The sequence below is a fragment of the Chrysochloris asiatica genome, unplaced genomic scaffold (genome assembly GCF_000296735.1).
Source record: "Chrysochloris asiatica unplaced genomic scaffold, ChrAsi1.0 scaffold00056, whole genome shotgun sequence".
In the NCBI taxonomy this organism is placed as follows: Eukaryota; Metazoa; Chordata; class Mammalia; order Afrosoricida; family Chrysochloridae; genus Chrysochloris; species Chrysochloris asiatica.
This window is the reverse complement of record NW_006408574.1, coordinates 10,884,411-10,890,677: the sequence shown is the minus strand read 5'-3', so window position 1 is coordinate 10,890,677 and position 6,267 is coordinate 10,884,411. Positions and strand designations below refer to the sequence as shown.

The 6,267-nt window shown below is 42.8% G+C and overlaps 1 pseudogene; it reads right to left on the bottom strand.

Moving 5' to 3' along the window:
- Nucleotides 1-3,871: 3,871 nt before the first annotated feature.
- On the bottom strand, nucleotides 3,872-4,963 carry LOC102814590 (annotated as a pseudogene).
- Between the last annotated feature and the right edge of the window lie 1,304 nt (nucleotides 4,964-6,267).

The window sequence follows — 6,267 nt, the reverse complement described above, 5'->3', positions numbered from 1 at the left end:
CTAGTGGTAAACAGTTCAGGGCCAGTTGTGGCCATTTGGTTTTAATTGAAAACTGTCTTTTTAAATTTCGAGGCGATCTGTGCACATGCATAAGTAAGGTCCTGCAATCCGCTTTTCTCCCTTGATGGTCTCAGGGACCTCCTCTCCTGAACTGCAAAGTCAATCACACCCCTCCTTTTGCTACAAAATGTCTACCTTTACATTTCCAACCCTCACAATCAGTTCTGATAACAATTATTCACTATTGCATTACAAGAGTCATCCCCATCTCCTTTCATCAGCCCTGCCCAGACAGATTAGATACTACTTAGTGGAGATTCTACCTTCCTCTGCACCCTCTGGATCTAGGCTCCCCTTGAAAGATTGTAAGCCAGTCACTTCTTGCCTTTGTAAGGCCCTCCCCCCCATTTTGGGTAGCCAGTGTCCAAGTTGCCCATCCCTGTCTACTCGGTGTATGTAAGTGGTGGGAATGATCCTGGCTGTAAAGATTTGGTCCCTCTTTTGAGCTACTGCATCCATAGGTGTAGGTCAAGTTCATCAAATTGTATCAGATTACTCTTTTTTTCCTCTTCTTTCTTCTTCTAGTTGAACTCTGATCAACCAGTCTTTGAAGCCAGCTCAAATGGGTGTTATCTGCAAGTGTGGATGTTCTTATGCATATGCCCTCTTTTCCTATCAGCTAGATGCTTCACTCTCCACTCTAGTCCTCTGTGGCTGTGTCACGGACACTGGGCCCATGAGTTCCCAGGTCTTGACAAACTACTGGCCAATCAGGTCTCCACCTGGGTTCACAGGAGTCTATTGAACGTTGTAGGGCTCAGCTTGCAGCTTCATTGCTGTTTTTCCCTCACTTCCCCTTATCAGTGATCCACGTGGTCAACCATCAGAGCGCGTGTCTGCCTGTGTATTCCCATTGAGTCTTAGTCTTGGAATCAGGTTTGCCCTGAGGAGACCCGACCACCTGCCTGGATGTCTCCTGGGTGAGCAACTTGCTTGTTCTTGTAGTAATCAGTCGGACTGCTGTTACTGTTTTGTATTTTTCCTGTAGGTCTGTCTTTGAAGAAGTATCTTCTGTTCTTCTAGCCACTTCAGGCTGGTCTGCTTGTCCTTTCCAGTGGGAATTTCCCAACAACGTTTATTCTTCCACAAAACATGTACATTTTTATGGCTGATCTACTGGATTCTATGTGTGGGTCTTATTTGGTGAAAGGAAATGGTTGTCACTTTTAACTCTTGAACAAGTTGAACACAGTCTTTGAGGAAATGAGCTCCCCAGACAATCCTTAAAGGACACAGTATGATTTTAAGGGGAGACAGGACCACATTTCTAAAAGCCTATTTTTGTTTTCACAGTCTATTCAGGTTTGCTTGTCTCCACTATGTAACCCTAATGGCATGTAGAATTGTTTTGTAATAAACTAATAAATACGTTTAGTTCCAAATAAAAATATATATGATCTCCATCAGTGTTCATTGGGAAAGGTTCTAGTCATGATGTGGCAAATGCTTAGTATGGCCATGATGTAACTCTTCTAATTCAACTTAACTAGAACCGGGGATGTCAAAACCAGTGCTTTCCGATGGGTGTCTTCATTAAGACAAGCACTTTGGCAAAGGCTTCTCAAACTGGGGGAGGAGAGGTATTTTTCTGGATTGACAAGCTTTGGAAACTGACCCTGGGCAAGGCTCTCCTCTAAGATAGAAACCAACCAGTGGTCATTGAGCTGATACCGACTGCAAGTGACCCCGTGGGTGTTAGAATAGAGCTGTATTCCTGATTGTGACCTTTTGGAAATTGATCACAAGATCTTTCTTTCAAGACATCTCTGGAGAGACTCCAACAAGAAGTCACCCGGTTAGCAGCAAAGCACATTGACTGCCCACACCACAAGGGAATTCTTTCCTTCAGAGTAACTGATATTTAAATATAGATTTGTAGGTGACTCTGAATTTCACACCAAAAGTGCTTTATTGAAAAAGCGTAGTCTATTTCAAAAGAACATTTTGTGTTTGATGTTTTTGAGGTAAATGAAATCACTTAACTCACAACATTTTGATAGCTTTTAGTCATTAAATGCTTATACCAAAATAATAATAATAAATGTGTTTTTCTTTTTTTCCCTAATCTGAAATGTTAATGTTAGCTGCAGAAATATTTGAGTTCTTCTGAACTCAAGAAAGGGTAGCATGTTGGAGTGTTCAGGAACCCCTGTCGGCTCTTTGCTCTCACCAGCGATGTAACAGATGGACTTCTGGGTCTCCTTCATGAGAGAAACATACTCAGGGAGAGAAGTCATTTCATCTCCAGATTGGGAAGTGTGATAGTGCAGCAGCTCAGAAAGGCGACACTGGTTAGTAGAGTCCTCATGATTCCAAGCTTCGGTTCTTAGAGAATGCCTCAGAATTCCTTATAGTTTGTTCCCCTGGCCTTCTGCCAGCTCAGAGAAGAGCTCAAGGCACTTCTATTTGTTGTTGTTGAAAAATTCCACTATCTTTTTTTTTTTAAGGTTTTTATTGTGGATTGAGTGAAAGTTTACAGGGCAAATCATCAGTTTTACATTCAACAAATCATACACCTTGTTTCATTACAACGATTATAATCCTCTCTGTGTACCATCAGCTAACAGTATCTCTTTCTATTCACTTTAGTTTTTTTTTTTTTTATTAATAAAAAAAAAACACTCAGGCATGTATAATAATTTACACCACCAAAGTGCACATTCTGCAAGTTTGCCTCCTGGCCACCAACTCTTAGTCCCTCTCACGCCATGAATCTATAGAGTTCTTAGTCGCTCCCTCTCTCCATAGCCCATCTCTGCCTCCATCTCTGGTTTTGCTGCTTCTCTGGATAAGGTCTCACATTCTGCTTGTGCTCTTCTTCCTTGATGATCCTAGGGTCCTCTGTTTCTGGACTGTAAGGTTAACTACTTCCCTGTTTTTGTTACAATACTTCTACCTTTACAGTTGTGACAGTTGCAATTAGTCATGATAACAATTACTCACTATTGAATCATAAGGATCTTATCCCCATCTCTATTCAACAGACCCATCTAGACAAGATGAAAACTATTCAGTGGCTACTCTTTCTTCCCCACACACTATTAAACTAAACTCCCCCTTGAAACCTTGTAATCCAGTCACTTCATGCCTTAAAATCACCCCCTCATTTTAGATAACCAATGTCTAAGTTGCCCATCCCTATCTACTCTGTGTACAGAGGGGATAGTACTGTTACTTCATGTGAAGACTCCTTCCCTCTCTGTTGGTATTTAGAGTTACTACCTCCATGAGTATAGGTCAACTTCATCAGATTGTAGCAATTTACCCTCGTTTCCTTTATCAAAAATTGTTTTCTTCTTTTTTTTTTTTATCTTCCTCTAGTCGAGTTCTGATCATCAAGCCATCAAGGCTAGACCAAGTGGGCACTGTCTGCAAGCGTGGATGTTCTTGTGTGCCTCTTTTCACTCCATATCAACTGGATGTTTCACTCTCAGCTCTAGCCCTCTGTGGCTGTCCTTGTCCATGGGCTCAGGTGTCCCCAGGTCTTACCATACTTTGGACCAACCAGTCCTTCCTCTTCTATCTCACATCTCCAGGTCAACAGGAGTCTATGGAATGTGGTTGAACTCAACCCATTTCTTCACTGCTGCTTTCCCTTTTTCACTCACCACTAGGCCAATGTGGTCGTCAGTAAGCTTACATGCCTGCTCATGTGGTCCCCTTGAGTTTCAGTCTTAGAGGGGGTTTCAAGGCACTTTTTGACCATGTTTTTACAGATAACCTTTAAGATTTTGCTCTGCTGGTGCATTACTCAGGAGAGGTTGTGGGGCGGGTCCTCGGGGTCCACCACACCTTGGATGAACTTGAGATACTATTGCAGCTGTCCATGATGATCACATGGTGGACATAGTTTAATGTTGTTCTTTTTCTTCTTGTTCTCAAAGACGTCAGAGGGAGCCCGGCAGGGAACAAACAGCAATGCCCTGAATTCTAATTGACGTACTACATGAAGTGCTTCACTGCCAAGTGGACTTCCCAGTCATTTGTAAGGCTCTCGTAGAATTCCCCATATTCCTCCTGGGTGATGTCATCTGGATATCTGGTCCAAATGGGTTTAGTCTTGTTTAGTTCTTCGGTCAATGTATTTCTGCTTAATCTTCTTGGTCTTCTTTTCTTGTCCTTACCGGTATCATCTTCCTCATCTGAGCCTACATCTTCAGTCTTAGGCTTCTCTTCTTCATCCTGATCTTCTTCTTTCTCACCTTTCTCTTCCTCTGCCTCATCATCACTGGTTTCCTTTTCTCGTTCCTTCTACAGTTAAAGGGTGATGGGATAGCCTATGAACTGCAAGTGTTTCTTCACTATTTCTTTCCCTTGCCGCTCCTCTAGGTACTCTGTCTTGTCTTCTGTGAGGTGCAGAATCACTTTGGTACCCCGACCAATGGGTTCACCGTGGTCAGCACACAGTAAAGGAACCCCCAGCAGAAGACTCTGAGGCATAGTGTTCATCATCATTATGCTTTGTGATCACAACCACTTTCTCTGCCACCAAACAGTCAGAATAAAAGCCAACACCAAATTGCCCAATCAGGGAAATGTTTGCACCAGCCTACAGAGCCTCCATAAATAAATGCTTTGGTATCAGACTTGGCAATGGTTCCCAGACTATTAATGAGATCAGCCTTGGTCATACCAATGCCAGTATCCACCAGAGTAAGCATACACTCCTGGGGGCTGGGCATGATTGCAATTTTCAGTTCTTTACCACCATCCAACTTGGAAGGATCTGTCAGGCTCTCGTAGCGAATCTTGACCAGGGCATTAGAAGCATTCAAGATCACCTCCTGGAAGAAAATGTCCTTGTTGGAATAGAAGGTATTGACGATGAGTGGCATGAGTTGGGCAATCTGCCTGTAAGGTAAAGGTCTCCACCTTCCCCTCCATGGTGTACTTCCTCAGGCATCTTGAAAGGGAAGGGCTGCAAGTAGCAAACAGCTTCAAGTAGGCACTAAGTAGAGCTCAGAGGAGCCTCATGGGAGGAACTTAATGGTTTAGCTTTTTCTTTTTTTTGACATAGGGAGGAATATCAGAATGGTGCCAACAATTAACCTGTTCATTTGCTAACCAAAAGAGGAAGAATCCAAGTTCTAACAGTAAAAAGGGCTGGTGATCTACTTCTGAAAAACAATCATTGAAACTACTAAGGAACATAGGTCTCCTCTGACACATGTGGCATCACCATGTGCTTGAGTCCACTAGATAGCAATTAGTTATTGACCATAGGCACATAAAACATCATGGTCTCTGATTCAAATATCTCAGGAAGTATTGAAATATATTCCTTTTAGTCTGTGTGTCTGAGAGCATGAGAGGTGAATGGATCATGAAGCATCTCTAAGAAGTCAATAAATCATAAATATACAAGGGGGAAAGAAACACACCCAAACCTGACCCAACTTGTTGCTGTTAGGTGCTGTCAAGTCGATTCTGACTTACAGCAACAGAACAAAACACTGCCTGATCCTGCCCCAGTCTCACAGTCATTGTAATGCTTGTGCCCATTGCTGTTGCCACGGAGCTAATCTATCTCATGGGTGGTCTTCCTCTTCTTCACTGACTCTTCACTTTACCAAACATGATGTCCTTCCCCAAGGGACTGCTCCCTCTTGATAATATGTCGAAAGCATGAGAGACGAAGACCCACCATCCTGGCTCTAAGGAGCATTTTGGCTGTACTTCGTCTAAAACAAATATATTTGTTCTTCTGGCAGTCCATAGTACTTTTAACATTCTTCTCCAACATCATAATTCATAATAGATTCTTCTACAGTTTTTCTTATTCATTGTCCAACTTTCACACACATATGTTGTTGTTGTTAGGTGCCAAGGTGGTACCGACTCATAGCGACCCTATGCACAACAGAACGAAACACTGCCCGTCCTGGGTAAACCTCACAATTGTTGCCATGCTTGAGCCCACTGATGCTGCCACTTTGCCAATCCATCTCTTTGGGGGTCTTCCTCTTTTTCTCTGACCCTCCACCTTACCAAACATGATATCCTTCTCCAGTGACTGATCCCTCCTGACAATATGTCCGAAGTATGAGAGATGTAGTTTAGCCATCCTGGCCTCCAAGGAGCACTCTGGCTGCACTTCCTCCAACACAGATCTATTGGTTCTTTTGGCAGCCCATGGCACTTTCAATATTCTCCTCCAACATCATAACTCAAAACATCAACTCTTCTATGGTTTTTCTTATTCACTGC